General features: G+C 42.3%; 2 pseudogenes; one reads left to right on the top strand and one right to left on the bottom strand.

Annotated features, from left to right (window-relative positions):
- Positions 1-8,656: 8,656 nt before the first annotated feature.
- Positions 8,657-9,015, bottom strand: LOC147418854 (large ribosomal subunit protein uL29 pseudogene; annotated as a pseudogene).
- Positions 9,016-13,845: 4,830 nt separating this feature from the next.
- LOC147418853 (large ribosomal subunit protein uL29 pseudogene) lies at positions 13,846-14,263 on the top strand (annotated as a pseudogene).
- The last annotated feature ends 8,755 nt before the right edge of the window (positions 14,264-23,018 follow it).

Raw genomic sequence — 23,018 nt, 5'->3', positions numbered from 1 at the left:
AGCACAAGCAGCTGCTCTTCATATGAGGATGAGTCATCTGAGGAGGATGCTAGCTCTTTGGAAGTCATGGGTATAATACTGCAAAACCCAGAAGGAGAAGGTGGTCAAGACTCTCTAAACAAGGAAGAAGCCACAGGCTTAGAGGAGATGCTAGCTAAGGACCTACTAGAAGAAGAGAGAGAACCCTATTTGCAGGTACTAAAGAAGCATGCTGGCCTCTTTATAACTGATTACGAGCACATTAAAGGAGTGACGGTAACCCAACACCATATCCAATTAAAGGAAGGTGCCAAACCAGTGGTGCAAAGGCTAAGGAGATTAGGGCTAGTGCAACAAGATGCACTCTTAAAAGAAGTAAAAAGATTACTCAAGGCAGGATTTATCTACCCAGTGGAAGATTCTGAGTGGGTGTCTCCAGTTGTGGTAGCACCAAAGAAAAATGGGAAGTGGAGGGTATGTGTGGATTACAAGCCTCTAAACGCAGCCACAAAAAGGGACCATTTTCCTTTGCCTTTTCAAGATGAAATACTAAATGAAGTGGCTGGTCATGAAAGGTACACAGTGTGTGATGGGTACTCAGGCTACTTCCAAATCAGAATTGCAGATGAAGACCAAAGAAAGACTACCTTCATAACACCTTGGGGGTGTTTTGCTTATAGAGTTATGCCTTTTGGTTTAACTAATGCCCCAGCTACTTTCCAGAGGTTTATGAACTTGGTGTTTCAACCTTACTTTGGTAAGTCCATACGAGTCTTCATTGATGATTTTTGCATTTACAGCTCTAGGGAAGTACATCTGTCCAAGGTGATGAAGGTTTCACCCGTCTGGCCCAATTGGGTGGGCAATTGAATAAAGACAAGTGCCACATAGGTGAGAGCAAGGTCACTCTACTAGGCCATGTTGTGTCTCAAGATGGTATTGAGGCTGACCCTGAAAAGGTAAAGACATTGTTAGCTTTACCTACTCCTTCAAACGTGAAGCAACTAGTCTCCTTCATTCAAAAGGTTCGCTACATGGGACGATTCATACATCTCCTTTCTCAGGCATCTATCCTTTGCAGCAGCTCACTAAACACACTACATTGACATGGAGTGAGGAGGGTGAAAGGTGCTTTCAAGAAGTTAAAACCATTTTGAGCTCATTGCCTGTCGTCCTACAACCCACATGGGGTGAATTATTCTATGTAAATCCTAGTGTAGGTCCAGAAGCTCTAGGAGCTGTCTTGATGCAAAAAGACCCAAAGACATCTCTCATGAGACCAGTCTACTTCTCTAGTAGAGTGATGACAGCTGCTGAAAAGGGTTTCAGCGCAACTGAGCAATTGGTGCTAGCTCTTAAGTTTGCAGTGGAGAAGTTTCGGGCTTACTTACTTCCGAGACAATTTGTGGTGATCACAACTGAGGAGGTTTTTCCATATGCGCTACAACACATGGAATTGTCTCAAAGAATAGCAAAGTGGGTGGTGCAGCTTCAAGAGTTTGACTACACACTACAAGTAGAGGATTCCACCCGTGCTTGTTTGGCAGATGTCCTCACACAAAGGTGTTATGAGAAGGCCAAGAAAGAGGCACCTAGTAAGGTACCGCCTATCCCGGGATCCTGAAGTTCTACTGGGAGCACATAGTCTGTATTTTGATGGGGCTTACAAGAGGACCAAAGACAAGGTATCAGAAGGCATAGTAATATTAGGTCTAGAGAAGCAGAAGATCTTTGCAAAAGGGTTTCATCTAAAAGAGGTTCATTCTAAGAGTGAGGCAGAGTACCATGCCCTTGTTTTAGGGTTGCAATGTTGTCTTTCTCAGGGCATCACAAAGCTAAATGTTTTTGGTGACTCCATGTTGATTGTTAAGGAAATGGTTGGTGTATGGGCCTGTAAAGATGACAAATTGTCTGTTAAGATGAGGGAAGCAAAGGCCTTGTTGAAGGGTTTTAAAGAAGTTCGAGTGCACTTTGTACCTAGAGATCAAAATTGAGAAGCAGATGCCTTAGCAGGTGAAGAACTACAAACTCTCATAGTAGGTGCTATCCTTGTGAAAAGTCCTTTATACCAGGGAAAGGAGGAGCTGCATGATTTACTTTACTTTCTTGAGCATTGTGAAGCACCCTCTGGTATGAGTAAAAGTGAACGTAGGTGGTTGGCAAAAAGGCTACCAGCTATAGCTTAGTGAATGAGGACTTGTATTATAGAGGGAAAGATGCTGTCTTAAGGAGAGTTCCTGCATCCCAAGAGATAAAGGATATTTTGTTTAGTTGTCATGAAGGTGTGTGTGGTGGCCACTTTGCACAAGAGATTACTAGCAGAAAGATTTTACAAGCAGGGTTCACGTGGCCAAGCCTCCATCGAGATGTACAACATTGGTGCCGCACATGTGAGGTTTGCCAAAAAGCTGGACCAAGGCGTCTTACCCATGAAAATCAGCATCCAATCAAAACCTATGGGCCATTTGAAAAATGGGGGATAGATGCAATAGGGCCACTACCTTGCACTCAATCAGGGAAGGAATACATCATTATGGGGGTGGAGTACATGACCAGATGGGCAGAAGCTCGTCCCACAAAGCGCATCACAGCCAAGGACGTGAGTGATTTCATTTTTGAATGCCTTTGTTGCCGTTTTGGCACACCTTTGGAGATTCTCTCGGATAGGGGACCGGGATTTCGAGCTGATTTAGTCGGGCAATTGATGAGCAAGTTAAAAATCAAGCGCAGGCACTCTACACCTTACTACCCTCAGTGCAATGGTCTTGTGGAAAAGGTAAATGGTCTTATATGTAAAATCATCACTAAGCAAGTGCATTTACATCCTAAGGCATGGGACAAACACCTAGATGCAGCACTTTGGGCCTACAGAACATCCTTTAAAACATCCTTGGGGTATACACCTTTTCACTTGGTTTACGGGCAAGAGGCACTATTGCCTATAGAAGTGGAGCTAGCGAGCCTCCGAGTTCTAAAAGCACATCAGCAGGATAGTCAACAGAAGCAGGTGGAAGGAAGAATCATCGATTTGGAGAGGTTAGGGCTAGATCGAGAGTCAGCAGTGAAGTACTATGCAGCCCAGGCAGAGAAGAAACGAAAGAAGTTCAATCGCAACCTTGTCAAGAAAGGTATCAAGGAAGGTTCTTTAGTGCTCATATACGACAATCGCTTTGATCGCAGGAAGGATGGTAAGTTCTTGCTTAAGTGGGAAGGACCTTTTGCAGTGATACAAAGGTTCTCAAATGGTAGTTACCAACTAGGTGACCTAGATGGTAAGGTACATCAGACCCCGGTAAATGGTTGGCGATTGAAGGCCTACCAATGTCGTCTTTCACAGCCATATGCTGGTGAAATCAATGCTAAGGATGGTTCAGAGGAGAGCTCATCATATTCGAGCTCCAACTAAGGTAACAATCATGTACATAGTCGTTTCAAAAAAAAAAAAAAAAAAAAGGAAAAAAAGAGAAGGAAAAAAGAAAAAAAGAGAATGCTACCAGTGAAAGCGGATATTGACAATGGATGGGGTATGGCTTTCAAGGGTCTAGGAGACCTGGTTGTTAGTCATGGATGAATACAATTATTCATCAGAAAGGACTAAACAGGGTGCATCAGCCAAGAAAGCAGTAACATGGCAAATTCAATTGGTACTAGGTGGGTAAGTATTCAAGAGAACCCTATTGTAGCACAACCTACAGCTAGAGGCATCAAATACCTCTAGCTTAAGGGGGAGGGCTATATGATGCATGGTTGTTAGGACCCCTTCTGAAGATGCAATAAAGGCACAGTCAGTTGTTGGGGAGATGAGGATACTCTAGTCCAAGGGATCTCAAAAGAGAAGAAAAATCTACTTCACAAGCACCAAAGAGTAAAAAGTGCCATGGACAGAAGATACGTGGGAACGAGCTCTTATGCATGCCTACAACCTATATCTTACAGAATAGCCCATTCTAGGTGTGAATTTCTAGTGAAATTTACACGAGGATGTTCGTGTGGACTCACATCACAGCATACTCCGTTTTCACTTTTTTACCGACAGTAAATATTTTTTACCACAATAAATATTTTTCACCTACATGGTAAATACAAATCACTTTTTACCTACAGTAACTTTTTTTACCCATGGTAAATATTTTTTTATTGCACCATAAGTATTTGGTAGGTAACAGTTCACTGTTACTAGAAGCAGTGATTGGGCATCAACAATGCAGTTACAGGAGGAGAAAAAGGGAAAGTCTTATGGTAAAGGTGAGTCAACAGGTATGAAGACTTTTGAGTTGAAAAGAGACATGCTGATTTTTTCAAAGAACACATGTCAAAAGAAGCCATGGTTGAGGATTTTTTGAGAATTTGATATTCAGGAGGACCCAGCTGCCACCTTCCCCCCGCAGGTCCCCCCCTGACATGTGCAGAACCTCCAGTTTCAACAGCCACCTCACCTGCTCTTAAATGCTGGTCAAGGCCTTATCCCCATGTGTCACAATCAGAAAAATCAGCATTTACCCTCCCCTCTCACATCACTCTAGAGAATATCTTGATGGTGACATATCAGGTGACCTCAATCTGTTGACCACCCTAAGCAAAAAGTAACCCCAATCAGCGGATTTAAGCATGTTTATCCCTAATCCTAAACCCTCTCAGAAACATATATAAGGAGGCCTTCTCTCACTCAAAACCAACACTTCACCCACTTCACCAAGCAACGAAGCTATGACGACATTGCTCACAACGAGGAGCTATGGATGGAGCTCTACTCTCTCTCCCTCTCTCTCTATCCCTCTAGTATGCTACATTACTAGCCCTAAAACCTAAATAAGGAGTCTTCTCTCATGCTCCATGGCCACCATCCTCGCCATCATTCTCTAAGGTATTGATGTGTTGCTAGTAGGATCATACCTACTTGCTGGGTTGATTGTTTTTGACAAGGGATTATGCCATCCTTGGCTTGCTTCTCTATATCCTTCTTATGTATGATCCGATGCCGTTGTATTGTTAAGCTGATGTCTTGTGTATATATATGCTACATAAGGTCCCTAAGCTTCGTTTCTATGTGTTTTGCCATATGTTTTGATGCCATCATAATGCCAGAAGTCTCACTTGCCTATGTGCACTATGTGTGAGGTCCCTAAACCTCTTAATTTAGGGTGGTGCCCCCTTTGTTTTGTTCTTTGCTTGTTTGCATGAGGCGTGGTTTGTGGAGTGTGCACGAGTACAGAGGCCACCCGATTGCATTGCTCTTTTTCCCGCCATCAGTGGGCAGATGTAAATAATTATGATTATTTACTTCTGATAAATTTTTGCAAAATTTTTGTCAACTGAGCATGTACACATGTTTATCACATCAACATAAGCCTATGATACAAATTTGAACAAGTTTGGATAAATTTTTCCCCAATTTATGCTCAAGATTCAAAAAGCCAGTACAAACTTTAGTTTTTACCCAGTTTTTTGCCAGTTTAGTGATCCAAATCTCTTGGGCCTTTACAAAAGTTGTTTGTACACATGCAACGAGTCAATGGTATGAACCTTGGTCAATTTAGAGCAGAAAGTTAATAATCGTGATTATTAACTCTAGGCTTGAAATGAGCACTTTTTTGCAATTTTTTCTAAGACAGTCTTTATATAAGCTATTTTAAGCCTATGAATCAAGGCAAAACTTATTTTAGCTTAAAATATCAAGAAAAAATAAATAATCTGAGTTTTGGCCAACTTTTGAAATTTTTACCTCGAAGTGTCTTTGAGCTTACCAACTGGTTCAGACAACTCTTAGGCTTACTCTCCAGTCGGATTGAGTGGTTTCGAGTCTTTTCAAGCTATTTCTAGCCGTAGACCTGAAATTCTGCAACTTCCAATAACAACTCTCACTTGCTTCTTTCAGAGAGAGCAATGTTCTGAAATCCACCTCGGATCCTACTTACCCTACTCCTAGATTCTCATGCAATGGGGTTGTGTAAAGTGTCCATAAACACTCGTATTCTTATGTTTTATGTTTTTTAGAACCTTGATCTTAAGACTTATCTCGCCTTTCAATCATTCTCCAAATCCTAATCTAATTCTACAATCCTACAATTCTAAAGGTACTCACCAAATACGATTACTTCCAAGCTACCTCTACACAGCAAAAGACAACAATCTTAAGCTATGCGGTTTCTAAAAGAAAGTTTTGAACTCTATGAAAACCTAGAGGAAGTTAGAGGACAACTACACAAAACGCTCGTGTTTTTCCCTAGTTTAGGTCTCTTTGATCCTCGGCAGCGGCACCAAATGTGGGACGCATATCTAACCTCACTATCCTATCTTATTGGAGTTCTACCAAACATCGAGCGAACTTATCCGAGCAAGCTCAAAACCGAGCAAAGTTATTAAGCAACTTGCTCAAGTATATGTATACTTCTTCTCTAGAAAGAGCTTTCTCTAAACCCAAACAATAAACGTCAGCACCATTGCTAGTCTCTTATGGTGCTAACCTCACTCTCTCTCTCTCTCTCTCTCTCTCTCTCTCTCTCACTCACACACACACACACACACACACACACACACACACACACACACACACACACACACACATACACACACACAATAAGTGTTTAATCAATAATTAATTGGTAAACATGAATATCCATTAAAGCCTACAAACCCTTATTATACATTTGTTTGCTTATTCCTTCTTCAATAACACAACATTGTGGGCAACAATGCTACTATTCTCTCCTAAGCTATCCACCTTGTCATGGGTACTAGCCTTCATATTAACTACTGAAAAATCTATACCAAGCAGCTCATAGAAGTTCAACTTTATGGCCTCCTATGGAGACTCAACTTTGGCCTTCATAATATGAGGTTGGCATCCAAATTGCACATCACATCCCGCTTCATGCATCAATTGAACAACTTCTTTCACAAAGATTGAAGATGTGGCTCCCTTCCATTTTGGATCATTCTTTGAAAAAATCTAATAGATGTCAGGAAGGTCATATTTTTTTGCGGCAAAATTCAATATCTTTTGAGATTGTGTCTATTCAAGATAAGGTGGTATGGAGATCTTGCTAGCTGGATGAGGGAAAGAATTACATTGTATCAACAACGCACTGTTTTGCACACCATAGGGACTTTCCAAACCAAGAGCTGCCATGTCCAACCACCAGGAAGAACGCAACCAATGTTTCTCTCTCTATCTCTCTCTCTATATATATATATAGAGATAGATAGAGAGAGAGAGACACTGTGACAATCATTAAAACAATCAGCAATCTGTTTTGAGCTAATAAAAAACATCTTTACAACAAAATGTCGAGCTTGGAGAATCTCCATAAAAAAATCTTTGCACTCTGAGAGATCAGAGCTGACTACATCTACTTTTTTCTCCGTCTTATCTTTTTCCGCTTTCTCTTCAACTTGCACATTCTCCCACTTAAATCTTGACTTCAACTCTCTTCGTTGGAATGATCTTTAAGGTCTCTTGGGATAGTTTCCTATGGCATTAAAATTCTCTTCTTCTCGGCCCGAGGGGGGGAGGGGGGGTCATAAAAAGAGGAAAATGCTATAACCTTTATATCACCCGAGTGTGCTAGATTGGTTATTCCATTTCCCTCTTGAATAATAGGTCATGATTTTATTGCTCGTTACCTTCATAGTAATTGCACTCTTTTGCAATATTGTGCCTAATGTGAGCAAAGAAGTGAGCGACGACGTAGGCACTGAGAGGGTGCCGATGATTATAAGCATGTGAACTGACTCTCTCTTTAAAAAAAAACTCTCTGAAGTAGTCTGTGCTGGCGTGGACTTCTTGAGCGAGTTAATTCTATGAAAGAGGCTAAGGATGTGAGAGGTGAAAGAGAGAGGCACTTACTAAGTGTGTGTGTGTGAGAGAGAGAGAGAGAGCTCATAACTCGGATAACGCCAAGCCGCCATAGAAGCTAATTAGCTAGCCTATTGAGGGTCAAGTTTGCATGCACACCCTTCCGTGGAACTCGATGCCGAGTGGAGAAGTCAGGACCGTTGACATTGTGAAACTCTCCGTTGAGGAGGGTTGACAACATTCCAGGGAAGCCAGCCGTCTAGCTGGTGCACAAGGGCATTCCAGTGACATTGGACGTGGGAGAGAATCATTGGACGTGGGAGAGAATCCTAATGAGTTCTTTGTCGGTAGAATGAAATGATTTGAGCCCATATTGCACACGTTGTGAGCATTTTATATGCTGTTGAAGCAAAATGCTTCTTCGCCAGAATGCCGGTTTAGTTTAAGCTTGAAAGTAATTATGGAAGACGAACCCGTGATCTCTCCCCCTCCCCCCCCCCCCCCCCCCCCTCTCTCTCTCTCTCTCTCTCTAAAACTCTCTCAAGGAGTCCACGCCGGCGCGGACTCATACAGAGAGTTTTAGAGAGAGAGAGAGAGAGAGAGAGAGATCAGAGAGTGATACGCAATTGCGCGCTCGTCAAGCTCAACCATCACGCAGCTGCTGCCATGGCCGGCGAGGAAGCTCATCGCACTCATGTATTGCAGAACAAGCTTGACAGTAGTCGCGGAAGACGAACCCGTGATCTCTCTCTCTCTCTCTCTCTTTTTGACATGAAAGACCCAATGTTGAAATAAGCCTAAATCAGCTGTCTACTTACAAAACCCTAGCCATTCTCTCTTGGCTAGTATCAGAAACAATCTTCCGCACAAAATAACATCTCATCAAGCCTTCAAAGCATATTTTCACTTTGGGAAATAGGTCTCTTTCTTCTTCTGCTTCAATATCTTTAAACGAGTCTGATGTTTGGTTAGCCGGCCCCGAATGGCACGGGGTGCAGGTCCAATGGCAACCACTTGTTCTTGTAGGCGGTGCGAAGAGCTGCCTTTTGATTTTGTGAAAGTACTGTCAACACTTGCGCTACTGACAGCCTGACTACCTTGATTTTGAATAGCTTGTTGGGTGCTCCTCCAATCACCTTGGATACTCTCAACAGAGCAGGCTCTGCTTTTAGGTCCTTAAGTTGAGTCTGCAGCTCCCCCTTGCTCTTGGCTCGCAATTCATGCACCTTGATCTTGGCCATTTTAATGAGCAATGACCTTAGAGTAGCCTTCACGAGCAGCAGCCCATGAGCAAGAGGAAGCGACCTCATTTCTGCAGATACCGCGAGCTGCAAAGGTCTCTTGTCGACGAAGGCAAGATTTTGTAAGAGCTCTCTCTCTCTCTCTCTCTCTCTCTCTCTCTCTCTCTCTCTCTCTCTCTCTCTCTCTCTCTCTCTCTCTCTCTCTATAAGAAAAAAAACTCTCTGAAGGAGTCCTAAAAAAAAAAACTCTCTGAAGGAGTCCACGCCGGCGTGGACTCCTTCAGAGAGTTTTTTTTTATAGAGAGAGAGAGAGAGAGATAGAGATAGAGAGAGAGAGAGAGAGAGAGAGAGAGAGAGAGAGAGAGAGAGAGAGAGAGAGAGAGAGAGAGAGAGAGAGAGAGAGAGAGAGAGAGAGAGATAGATAGATAGTTCTATTATCATCCTGGGAGGTCAAATATGACCTATGGGACCAAATGAACATGTCACGTGGTGTGAGTGGAGTTCATAAGTGACTCTCGATGCTCAAAAATGGCTGAAATGAGCGTCGCAATAGAGAGTCCACATCGTGGTTGGGAGAGGAAGGTATGTAGGGAGAGCTCATGGCTGAATATATGGGGAAAAGAGGACCTAATGTGGTCAAAAGCTGAGCACTCAAGTAGTGTGTGGTACTCACTCTCTCGCACTTGACGAGGGCATAAGGTGCAAAGTCGATGACACTCCTCGCCAGTGCCCCAACGTCCTGTCTCGCAGCGTAGAGAATGGGAGCTAAGACGAATGGAGGCAATGGTGCGGATAACACTCAACGGGATGGGCTCAAGGATGTAGGAATGGGTTCGGTTACCTCGTTCCGAGAAGAAGAGAGATTTGTAGTTTGGGGCAACGTGTGTGGTGTAATGGCTGAAGCGAGAACCTCCGGATTTCTCCCAAGCCATGATACATTGGCGTTGTAAGAAGGCCTCATTAACTTGGGGAGTCGATCGACGCATCCTTGACCAAGTGACATGCATCCCATCTTCCAAACCATTTCTTGATATCAAGCATCCACCCCGAACTTAGTATTTTGCTCTTGCATGTCTTTTGAACCTTTTGACTTGCTTCATATGCGATTCTAGGAAGTCGATGCAAAGGGCTACGTTGTGTCTTACGCATGTACTCCACAACCCTTTCCATGCCCAAGACCTCAATGGGAAGTGATCCGGACTCAAGAAGTAAGAGCATGTAGGGTGTTTGTGTCTTGACTTGGAGAAAGTTGGTGAGAAAACGCTTTTGGACATTCTCAAACTCTTTCCAAGTAGACTTCCCGATGCTTCCACCCCACACCTCCACTCCATAAAGAAGCATCGGGGGAGAGAGAGAGAGAGAGAGAGAGAGAGAGAGAGAGAGAGAGAGAGAGAGAGATTTTGGATAGCTTGTTGGGTGCTCCTCCAGTCACCTTGAATACTCTCAATAGAGCAAGCTCTGCTTTTAGGTCCTTGAGCTGAGTCTGCAGCTCCCCCTTGCTCTTGGCTCGCAATTCATGCACCTTGATCTTGGCCATTTCTACAGATACTGCGAGCTGCAAAGGTCTTCTGTCGATGAAGGGAAGATTTCGTAAGAGCTCTCTCTCTCTCTCTCTCTCTCTCTAAAAAAAAAACTCTCTGAAGGAGTCCACGCCCGCGTGGACTCCTTTAGAGAGTTTTTTTTTTAGAGAGAGAGAGAGAGAGAGAGAGAGAGAGAGAGAGAGAGAGAGAGAGAGAGAGAGAGAGAGAGAGAGAGAGAGAGAGAGAGAGAGAGATGTAGCCGCGCGCTCGTCAAGCTTTAACCATCATGCAGCTATAGCCATGGCCGGCGACAAAACTCATGGCCCTTGTGTATTGCAAAACAAGTTGTACTTTGATTGATGCTCCCGACTGCTTGGCTAAACGCCCCAAGGCTACTTCCAAATAATTAGGCTCCCTCAACAAGGAGCTTGCCTTCCTGCCAGCATTTGTCAATTTCAGCTTAAGTGCAGTAGAGCGGTGTCGTCGTCGTTCTTGATGGCCAGGAATGTGTGGGCATGCAGTCTTCGCATTGATGACTTCTGTTGAGAGATGCAACAATAATAATAGAGCTGTTAAATATTGCATATTGACACTCTTTCTATACGGTTTTGTCAGAACTCGCCTATCAGTAATGTAATCACTTTTCCTTTTTAAGCTCTTGCTTATAGAGAGAGAGAGAGAGAGAGAGAGAGAGAGAGAGAGAGAGAGAGAGAGAGAGAGAGAGAGAGAGAGAGAGAGAGAGAGAGAGAGAGAGAGAGAGGACTTCATCTTCATTCTTGCCAAATCCCTCCTTCCATGTGCCTTCACAATCATGTAGGCCCTATCTTCACCCTTCATGTCAGCATTATCTGCATGATCTTCATCACCTCCCCGGCTCGTGCCCATGAAGCCCTCGTTGATAAGGGTCTCCTCTCCGCAACTCGCCTTGAAAACTCAAAAAGAGGACTCAAAAAATTCTCAGAAAGAGTCCACTCTGACACGGACTCCTTTATCTGGTTGTTGATGAAAATGACTATAGTTGACCTTCTTGCCTTAGCCAGTGTAACTCCAACAGGCTTCTAGCCTTTTCTTGCCCAACCTTGTCACTATATGACACGTAAAGGCATTAATGGTGGAGGTTTAATCTGTCATTGATCGAACTTGGTCTTGCAAAAATACTAGCGCTTCCCCTACCAGATGCCCTTCGATCCCTGGACGTCATACATCGAGGCACTCTATCTGAACCACCTAGGCTAGCACGTGACCCTGAGCATGATGCGAGGTCATACGTATAAAAGTCTTGGCCCCCTATTGTGGCGATCTTTTATACGTCTGACCTCGCATCATGCTCAGGGTCACGTGCTAGCCTAGGTGGTTAAGATAGAGTGCCTCGAGGTATGACGTCCAGGGATCGAAGGGCATCTGGTAGGGGAAGCGCTAGTATTTTTGCAAGACCAAGTTCGATCAATGACAAATTAAACCTCCACCATTAATGCCTTCACGTGTCATATAGTGACAAGGTTGGGCAAGAAAAGGCTAGAAGCCTGTTGGAGTTACACTAGCTAAGGCAAGAAGGTCAACTATAGTCATTTTCATCAACAACCAGATAAAGGAGTCCGTGTCAGAGTGGACTCTTTCTGAGAATTTTTTGAGTCCTCTTTTTGAGTTTTCAAGGCGAGTTGCGGAGAGGAGACCCTTATCAACGAGGGCTTCATGGGCACGAGCCGGGGAGGTGATGAAGATCATGCAGATAATGCTGACATGAAGGGTGAAGATATGGCCTACATGATTGTGAAGGCACATGGAAGGAGGGATTTGGCAAGAATGAAGATGAAGTCCTCTCTCTCTCTCTCTCTCTCTCTCTCTCTCTCTCTCTCTCTCTCTCTCTCTCTCTCTCTCTCTCTCATATAAGCATAGAGCTTAAAAAGGAAAAGTGATTACATTACTGATAGGCGAGTTCTGACAAAACCGTATAGAAAGAGTGTCAATATGAAATATTTAACAGCTCTATTATTATTGTTGCATCTCTCAACAGAAGTCATCAATGCGAAGACTGCATGCCCACACATTCCTGGCCATCAAGAACGACGATGACACCGCTCTACTGCACTTAAGCTGAAATTGACAAATGTTGGCAGGAAGGCAAGCTCCTTGTTGAGGGAGCCTAATTATTTGGAAGTAGCCTTGCGGCGTTTAGCCAAGCAGTCGGGAGCATCAATCAAAGCACAACTTGTTTTGCAATACACAAGGGCCATGAGTTTTGTCGCCGGCCATGGCTACAGCTGCATGATGGTTAAGCTTGACGAGCGCGCGGCTACATCTCTCTCTCTCTCTCTCTCTCTCTCTCTCTTTCTCTCTCTATATAAAAAAACTCTCTGAAGGAGTCCACGCCGGCGTGGACTCCTTCAGAGAGTTTTTTTTTAGAGAGAGAGAGAGAGAGAGAGAGAGAGAGAGAGAGAGAGAGAGAGAGAGAGAGAGAGAGAGAGAGAGAGAGAGAGAGAGAGAGAAGAGAGAGAGAGAGAGAGAGAGAGAGAGAGAGAGATGTAGCCGGCGTGGACTCCTTCAGAGAGTTTTTTTTTTTATAGAGAGAGAGAGAGAGAGAGAGAGAGAGAGAGAGAGAGAGAGAGAGAGAGAGAGAGAGAGAGAGAGAGAGAGAGAGAGCTCTTACGAAATCTTCCCTTCATCGACAGAAGACCTTTGCAGCTCACAGTATCTGCAGAAATGGCCAAGATCAAGGGGGAGCTGCAGACTCAGCTCAAGGACCTAAAAGCAGAGATTGCTCTGTTGAGAGTATCCAAGGTGACTGGAGGAGCACCCAACAAGCTATCCAAAATCTCTCTCTCTCTCTCTCTCTCTCTCTAAAAAAAAAACTCTCTGAAGGAGTCCACGCCGGCGTGGACTCCTTCAGAGAGTTTTTTTTTTATAGAGAGAGAGAGAGAGAGAGAGAGAGAGAGAGAGAGAGAGAGAGAGAGAGAGAGAGAGAGAGAGAGAGGAGAGAGAGAGGAGAGAGAGAGAGAGAGAGAGAGAGAGAGAGAGAGAGATGAGGAGAGAGAGAGAGAGAGAGTGAGAGTGAGAGTGAGAGTGAGAGAGAGAGAGAGAGAGAGGAGAGAGAGGAGAGAGAGAGAGAGAGAGAGAGAGAGAGAGAGAGAGAGAGAGAGAGAGAGAGAGAGAGAGAGAGAGAGAGAGAGAGAGAGAGAGAGAGCTCTTACAAAATCTTGCCTTCGTCGATAGGAGACCTTTGCAGCTCGCGGTATCTGCAGAAATGAGGTCGCTTCCTCTTGCTCATGGGCTGCTGCTCGTGAAGGCCACTCTAAGGTCATTGCTCATTAAAATGGCCAAGATCAAGGTGCATGAATTGCGAGCCAAGAGCAAGGGGGAGCTGCAGACTCAACTCAAGGACCTAAAAGCAGAGCCTGCTCTGTTGAGAGTATCCAAGGTGATTGGAGGAGCACCCAACAAGCTATTTAAAATCAAGGTAGTCAGGCTGTCAGTAGCGCAAGTGTTGACAGTACTTTCACAAAATCAAAAGGCAGCTCTTCGCACCGCCTACAAGAACAAGTGGTTGCCATTGGACCTGCACCCCGTGCCATTCGGCGGCGGCTAACCAAACATCAGGCTCGTTTAAAGACATTGAAGCAGAAGAAGAAAGGGACCTATTTCCCAAAGTGAAAATATGCTTTGAAGGCTTGATGAGATGTTATTTTGTGCGGAAGATTGTTTCTGATACTAGCCAAGAGAGAATGGCTAGGGTTTTGTAAGTAGACAACTGATTTAGGCTTATTTCAACATTGGGTCTTTCATGTCAAAAAGAGAGAGAGAGAGAGAGAGAGAGAGAGAGAGAGAGAGAGAGAGAGAGAGAGAGAGAGAGAGAGAGAGAGAGAGAGAGAGAGAGAGAGAGAGAGAGAGAGAGAGAGAGATCACGGGTTCGTCTTCCGCGACTACTGTCAAGCTTGTTCTGCAATACATGAGGGCGATGAGCTTCCTCGCCGGCCATGGCAGCAGCTGCGTGACGATTGAGCTTGACGAGCGTGCAATTGCGTATCACTCTCTGATCTCTCTCTCTCTCTCTCTCTCTCTCTAAAACTCTCTGTATGAGTCCGCGCCGGTGTGGACTCCTTGAGAGAGTTTTAGAGAGAGAGAGAGAGAGGGGGGGGGGAGAGATCCCGCTTGTCTTGTAGATTGAGGCGCATTTGTTGATCCCTTTACTCTGCCCCCATATCACTTATAGACGTGGCTTGCCAACCAAATCCAATGAATGGAGACACTCATATTTGCCTTTCCTAGCCAACAATGTTGTTTCAAAGCTGTATGTTGTATCAGTCAACAACCTAGTCACCGCTTGGAGGGGGGTACCCTGTGGGGTGCTCAGACAAGTGCGTAGTAGGATTTCACTTTGTTCAAATTTTACAAAATAGAGTAAAACTTAATAGGGGTGGGACAAATCTACAAGGTAGTGGAGAGGCTCCAGCATGAGGACAACAGACATGTTAAAGGAAGCTAAGGAGTGGATCCTAGTTGTTGCATATAAGGGGATCCCAATCTTGTAAGAGTCGCACGTGAAGGGAGGGGAAGATGTTGAAGCCCTGTGGGCATGGCTGATTATCCTACGGTCGAGAAGGTAGAGATGTTGACGATGGTGAATGTGTCGATCGAATTACCGTGGATTTTACTGCATCCAGCTCATTGAACCTTTTGATCGCACGCATTGTATGTGCGCTTGTGTCGCTACTGTTGGAGGGCCTCTTCGTTCACTTTTGTAGTAGATCAAAACCTTCCTGTAGCATTCACAAAAAATGTGGCACTCTTCTATTTCTTCAAGCCGGGCCATTGATAACTAAGTGAATTGGTAGATGGACTGATGCGGCACTCACCTTCACACACACACACACACACACACACACACACACACACACATATACTTGCCCAAGCATCTACCATGGCTTGATTATCTATGACCAGCGGCCGTGCTTTGGAGGAGGTGTTTAGGGACAATGATAGATAGATAATATGTATTTTGATGCTAAATGCTTCCTATTATGATTTAAGTTCATAAGTATCTTGTTGGGTTTTGCTCGTTTTTATGATTGCTCGGAAAGGTTTGCTCGGAGTTTGAAATTCCCCATCTTATTGCAGTATTAGCGAGAACCACGATTAATTTGTCAAACCATGGGACGAAGCTGACTCGACTAGTGCATAGAGGCTACAAGAGGTTGTCAATCTCTTAGAACAACTAACAACTCGCATCTAACTCAAGCTACACTCTAGTGATTGAAATCACCAAAAGCCAATCGCTCATCGGCAAACAAATCACATCCGTTACAGGATCAAATGACATCCAACGTAACAAAACTTCTAGGACAAGTTTACAAGACCTAAGCACACATACTTATGGTCTCAAACTCCACTTTAGGTCAAGTTCCAAAATCGCAATTATTAATAGCAGTGGATTTTTGACCTAGTTGTTTTCGACCTAGAATGCATATAAATTCTTAGCAATGATGTCCCAATACCCCATCTATGCTTAGTTTTCAATTTAAAAGTGTAAATTCCTAGTTATGATAAAACTAGGCCGTAGGTCGGCGACGCCAAAAGCTACGAAATACTGTGAACTGCTCACGTCAATGTGTACAGCTCTTACCTGCGGTTGCAATGCAACAAACACAATCGCAATGTGATAACAGGAGAGGGAGTAGGAAGCGCGAGAAGAAGATAAGTGAGCACCGTTAGCTCACGCTGTGTATTTCTTATCCAAAAACTTATAAAAAACTTACAAAATTTGGCTTGTATAACTTAGACAAGGTTTTTGGGTGGTCAAAACTAATAATCTGGAGTTCTACCAAAGCTGGGAAATGACTGGCTGATACAATCTGGAAGCTTGTAGCCCCGACTCATTAATTACAGAGTTTATCCGAGAAAATAGGGGTTACAATATTCTCGATTTATCAAAATAATAAATGTTTTACAAAGAGAACTCTGGAAAATGGTGTCCGCGTTAGCTTGCTGCTAACAAGCATCCATCAAACCAGCACAAGTGGTAATGGTTGCCGCAGCACCGCTTTCAGCCATAGAAGACGTACATGCTCAAAAGGATGAATGACATGATGAGTAACATGCAAAAAGCACCTATGAGGGGACCAGGACAAGGGATACATCAATAGGGACAACCAATTAGATCGCAAAAATGGTGTGCAATCGAGGCTAAATGGACCAACCATGACCAATGAGCACTATTACCGACCAAAGTATGATGGGAATGTTCAATACGTGCCTATGAGGCCACAAGGACAACCCATGTACAAATATCAACCTAATATGGCCCCAGCTCAAAGACCACCAATGGGTATGAATAAACCTCAACCCGTGTTGGGCCAACAACCTCCATATTCAAGACATAATGCAATGCCTGTAAAGTACATGCATCCAGAGGGAGCCATAGATGAACAAGCACTAGTTTCTGTTACATCCTATGCTGAGCATAGTCCATCTACATTAATGGTAGAAGGAGATTGGTATAATCCACATCCACTACCAATGGAAGAACCTGTCACTTATACTCCACCAAAGCTTGCACCAATGTATTATGTGGCTAATCAAGGTTAGACCTCCTATGGTAAGACCCATGATTAAGACAAGAATTGGAAACTTTCATAACTGTGGTGCAGATGATCATTGGAAAAATGAATGCCCAGAGCTTGACAAAACCTCAAGCCAGTTGAATCTTATTGTATATAATGTTGCAAAAAGGGAGGACACTTCCCTGAAGATTGTCCAAAGAATCCTTTAAACAAGGGTAAAACAGTAGTGAATGTAGTCCAACTGATACCTAGTAGCTCATTTGAGAGTGAACCAATTGTTCCAATCAAGGTAATCACCAGAGTCCAGGCTAAGAAAAAGAAACATAACTCCTATGACGATTTGGAGAATACAAAAAATTCCTCTCAAAAGACCAAAAGAAGCAGAAACAAAAGGTATGAGATGAGTAAAAAGAAACAAAGGGTTGAAATCGAGGAGAAAGCAAAAAGGCTATTCCAGGAAAAGGTGAAAGAAATTGGAAGTGAAATCAAAGAAACCACTGTGAAATCTAGAGGATCAATTTTGGTAGACAAATTTTTGAGCCAATTAATGCAGCATTGGAAGCTTACCAAGCGGGACTTAAAGCAGGCCAAAACATGGAAAACAAATGGAAAAACTATCCTTCTCCAGAGATGGAAGCAGCTAAGCTTGAAGCTTATCAAAATTTGGTAAGAATCATGCAAGAGTTGTTGGAAAAACAAAAACCTAAGCTTGAAAGTATGGAAAAACCTGAGGAGCTTGTGGACTCAGAAACAATAAAGAAAAATCAAAAGCGGTGATAGAGCCCCACCTTGCAACAAAAGAGCCAGAACTTATAGTGCCGGACAACGAAGATGCCTTAGACGGAATTCCTTTCGTAGAACAAGACTGGCCAAGACACTTATGGAAAGAAGTTAGAGAGATTAATGATGGGAGCTTAACTCTGAAGTCAGCTCCTGTAGAGGAAGTTTGGTTAGACAATCTACCTTCTGATATGGACATGGATGTACAATCCTTGTATGGGGATTGTAGATCTGAAACTTCAGGAATGTCTAAACCATTGACCTTGAAAACATTATCCTCTTACTTGGGAGATAACGAAGATGAATTCATAGTGTGTAAAAGCACTCAGGTAAAAAGAGCGGAACAAACCATAGAGGTAGACAACATCATTCAATCATGTCTACACCCATTTAATGCACTCTTACTTTAGGAGAATTGTTAAAAATCAGATCATATTTATCTACATAAAACTCTAGAGAAGACGGGAATAACAGGGCTAATTGCAAAACATTTGGGAAAATTGAAACATGAAATGGATAACAAAGAGATTAGATATGTTCCAATGAACAAAGTTCGAGAATACTACGAAGGGGAAGAAGGGAACACCACCCTTCGAGTGAAATATAATGACATAGAAACCATGACAATACTTGATAGTGGGGCACACATAGCCATAGCCACGAAAGCAGTATGGGAATCCTGGGGACAACCAACCATTAGAAAAACTCGAATGAAATTGCAATTGGCTCATGGACATATCAAAAGACCCTTAGGACTGCTTGAAAAAGTGATAGTTAATTCCTGTGGGATTGAATATCAACACACTTTTGCCATAGTAGACTTTGGGAAGAAACTCAATTACAAAATCATATTGGGAAGACCTTTCATGCGACAAGTACAACTCATCCAAGATTGGGGAAACAATTATCTATACTTGAACAAGTGGCATCAATAACAAGGGTTAATCTAAAAGATCACACTTATAGAGATGTCATGAAAACATCCATACAAGAGTTCGATTTAGTCTCTTTGGCTGAAACTAAGCTTCCATCTTGGTTGACAAAGAAATTTCTCTTTGGATGTGTGGAGCTTCAAAAAATGGGAGCTTAAAATGGGAAGAATGTATCTTAGAAAGGGATTGCACAGATGAAGCCTATGTACCTGAACCCTTTCCAGAGCATTTTTTTGAGCCATTTGAGTGGACTCAAATCTTAGCAACAATGGATGTATGTGTAATCACGTCTATGCCTACTCAATTTTGTAATAAGGACGGCTATGATATAATTCCCATCCAAATGATCTCAACCCTTCACATTGAAGACAAAATTACGGAATCCAAGGACTTGATGAAAGCTCAACAAGTCTTTTTAGACCTCTATTATGATGCAACAGATGAGTTAGAAGAACACTCATCTATCTCAGATGATTTGGGGTCGAAAAAAGAACATGTGAGAGATAAACTGCTCATAAAAGGAGGGGAGGAATTTTTTTTTGATTTTCCAAACCAGAAACCGAGAAGACAAAAATAATATAGGCAAAAAAGAGACACCAAAAACGTGAAAGCTAGACTTATGCCATCAATCTCCAGCAGAACACAGTTACTAATGTAGATAGATGCACACAATTGTGTCAAGGACAAAATCACTGGTAGATATCCTTTAAACAAAGAACATGAATTGACGAAAACATCGAGAAAAACAAGAAAGGAGACTCAAGCAAAACCTTAAAACCAGGACAAGGATTCAACCATGACATGAGTTGAACGGAAAAAGAAGTATCAAGAGTTGAACAAATCTCTAAAGGAGATATATACGACAACAGAAATGAAAACCACTAAAGAGGATGGTAAAGATGTAATCAGTGCTCCATCCCGCTACAAGAAATATACTCTCCAAGATCAAAAAATTGTAGTTGAACAACCTATCAAGGAACTACAAAAACAGGGCAAGTCCTATGAAAGACCTGAAAACGTAAAAAAGATAGATTAGGCCGAGCCAGGAGAAGAGCCTAGACCTACCTACATTGCAAATGACCTGACAAAAGAAGAAGAAGAGCTTTTGTTAAGCTTACTGAAAGAATACCGAGATATCTTTGCTTGGTCTTATAAGGATCTCAAGGGTGTTGATCCAGAAATCTGTCAACATACCATACCCATGGGAGACGATGCAAAACCAAGTAGACAAAGGCCATACACATATAATGAAACATTTTCTAGGAAGATAAAAAAAGAGATTGAAAAGTTAAAGGAGGCCGAATTCATTTATGAAATTGAACACACAGATTGGGTGTCTCCAATTGTGGTAGTACCCAAGAAAAATGCAAAACTAGGGGTGTGTGTCAATCTTAAGAAAGTGAATGCAGCTACCATTAGAGACAACTTTCCTCTTCCAATGACTAAGCATGTTTTAGAATGAGTTGCAGGTAAAGAAGCTTATAGCTTTTTAGATGGCTTTTCAGGATACAATCAACTTTTGGTTGACCCAAAAGACCAACATAAAACTGTCTTTACAGCTGAATGGGGTATTTTTGCCTATCGATTTATGCCTTTTGGGTTAACTAATGCTCCTACCACCTTTAAATAATATCTTTGGAATCTCTTAGAAGTATATATGGATGATTTATGTGTACATTCATCAATCCGGGCTGATAATTTTGAACACCTCAAAAAGGTATTCGAAAAATGTAGACTTTATAGGATTTGCTTAAATCCTAAAAAGTGCACATTTATGAGTAGACAAGGAAAAATTCTTGGACATATAGCGTCTAAAATGGCATAGCTACTCATATGGATAAAATTCATGTTATTGTTGATTTTCCCAGATCGACAGCAGTCAAGGGGGTTCAAGCCTGCATGGGACATTGTGGATATTACAGACGGTTAATTTACATATACACTATAATTGCAAGACCCATGTATAGCTTGATTACACATTTTGAATGGACTGATGAGTGTGAAGAATCCTTCATGAAGCTAAAGAAAGCTCTCACTTCGGCTCCAATATTGAAAGCACCAGATTGGAATAAGATATTCCACATACATGTACATGCTTCCAATTTTTCCATCGGATGTATACTAGCTCAACCAGGAGACAAGAAAATTTATCTTCCTATTTCTTATGCTAACCGACAGCTGAACATGGAGGAAAATAATTATACCACCACCAAAAGGGAAGGATTAGGAATGATCTATGCTGTAAAAAAGTATAGACATTACCTATTAGAAAATAAATTTGTATTCTTTGTGGACCATCAAGCCTTATTGTACTTGGTCAACAAGCCATGCAACACAGGAAGAATAGTGAGACGGTTCATCATTCTTCTAGAATTTGATTTGACTGTAGTTGTGAAAAAGGGCACCACCCATCAAAGAGCAAATCATTTGTCTAGGATTGTTTCAGGGGAATCACCCAAAGGAGTAGATGATGATCTACCATATGTATATTTGTTCTCCATTGAAATGATACCTCGATGGTCGGAAAACATGGTATCATTGATGAGCATAGCTCAAGTGGATTCACAAATACTACTTCCTATTACAATTGGATTAATTGAGCAATCGGCTATGTATCAATTACTAGCTGGTAGGCTATACAAAATAAATCGAAATGGAATATTGTTGTTGTGCATTAATCTTGAGGAGAAAACCCAATACCTAAGTCAAGCACATATTATCGTAGTAGGACTTCACTTTGCAAAAGATCAAATTATGCGATGGATCTTGAGACTTGGAGTATTTTGGCCAACTATGAGGAGTGATGTTCATTCTTTTGTGAAAGATTGTCCTCAATGTCAAAAACAAACATCAATACCTCATGTAACATTGTTCCAAGTGTCACCTATTCCTAAGTGGAGTAACTATCTAGTTACTTACTTATCAAGCTGAACATTTCCTGAGGATATGAGTAAACTCCATCAAAAAGCAATTGAAATAGAAGCAAGAGACTATGCTCTTATTGGAAACCAGTTGTATCGGAGAGATAAGGATCCACATTTGCGTCTTTCTGCAAATGAAGACGAATATATTCCCATAATAGAACAAGCACATGCTGGATTAGCTGAAGGTCACTTTTCTAGCGAGACCACCGCAAGAGCAATCTTAATGGCAGGCATATAATGGCCAACACTCTTTGCAGATGCCAAGGAATATGTTCGGAGGTGTGATGCTTGTCAACGAGAAAAAATGCCAACCTATGTAGATAGCATGCCCTTGAGACCAATGATGGGGGCTAGAGCTTTCGCAAAATGGGGTATAGATTTTGTTGGTCCAATACAACCACCTGCTTATAGAACCCAAGTTCAACATATCATTGCAGCTACATACTATTTGACCAAGTGGGCCGAGGCTAAAGAAACCCAAACGAATGATGCCAGAACCACCACCGCATTCTTATATGAGTTTGTGTTCACAAGATATGGACTACCAATAGAAATAGTCAGTGATAGAGGAACTCATTTTCTCAATGAGGTAATCGAATATCTGCTTAATGAATTTATGGTCATCCATAACAAATCAGCTCCCTATCACCCACAATCAAACGGACAAGCTGAGCATACGAATAAAATTCCTAGCTCGATATTGACTAAAGTGGTTAGTTCATGAAGAACAAATTGGAAAATGAATCTCCATGCAGCTCTATGGGCTTATCGAGTTTCATTCAAAATAGCTTTAAATGCTACACCCTTTAACCTTGTTTATGGTCTTGATGCCATACTGCCAATAGAATTTCTATTGCCGACACTAAGGGTAGTTAAGGATCTTGAGTGGACAAGACATGAATTGTCAGAGAGACTTGAAGATCTAGAAAAGCTAGATGAGCAAAGGCTAACTGCTGTAGCTCACATCTATGCACAAAAGCGAAAACAAAAACAATTTTTTGATTCCCACCTAATTACAAAAATCTTCAAAAAAGGGGACTTAGTTTTAGTCTATTTCCTTAAGCAACACATTCCCAAATTTAAGAAAAAGGAAAACGGACCGTTTGTCATTGAAGATGTATCTCCAAGCGGGGCTGTTAAGTTGTCCACCCTAGATGTTGAACCAATGGCTAATTGGATTAGTGGATTTCGTTCAAAGAAGTACAATTTTCCACTAACCAATGAATTGCTAAAAAGGATGCAAGCAGGTAAGCAACGAAAGATAAAATGACAGCAGGTTATTGATGAAGCTCA

This window comes from Adiantum capillus-veneris, chromosome 29 (genome assembly GCF_014529385.1).
Source record: "Adiantum capillus-veneris isolate H3 chromosome 29, ASM1452938v2, whole genome shotgun sequence".
NCBI classification, from domain to species: Eukaryota; Viridiplantae; Streptophyta; class Polypodiopsida; order Polypodiales; family Pteridaceae; genus Adiantum; species Adiantum capillus-veneris.
Note: the sequence above shows the minus strand (reverse complement) of the source record. Positions and strands in the feature narration are given on the sequence as shown.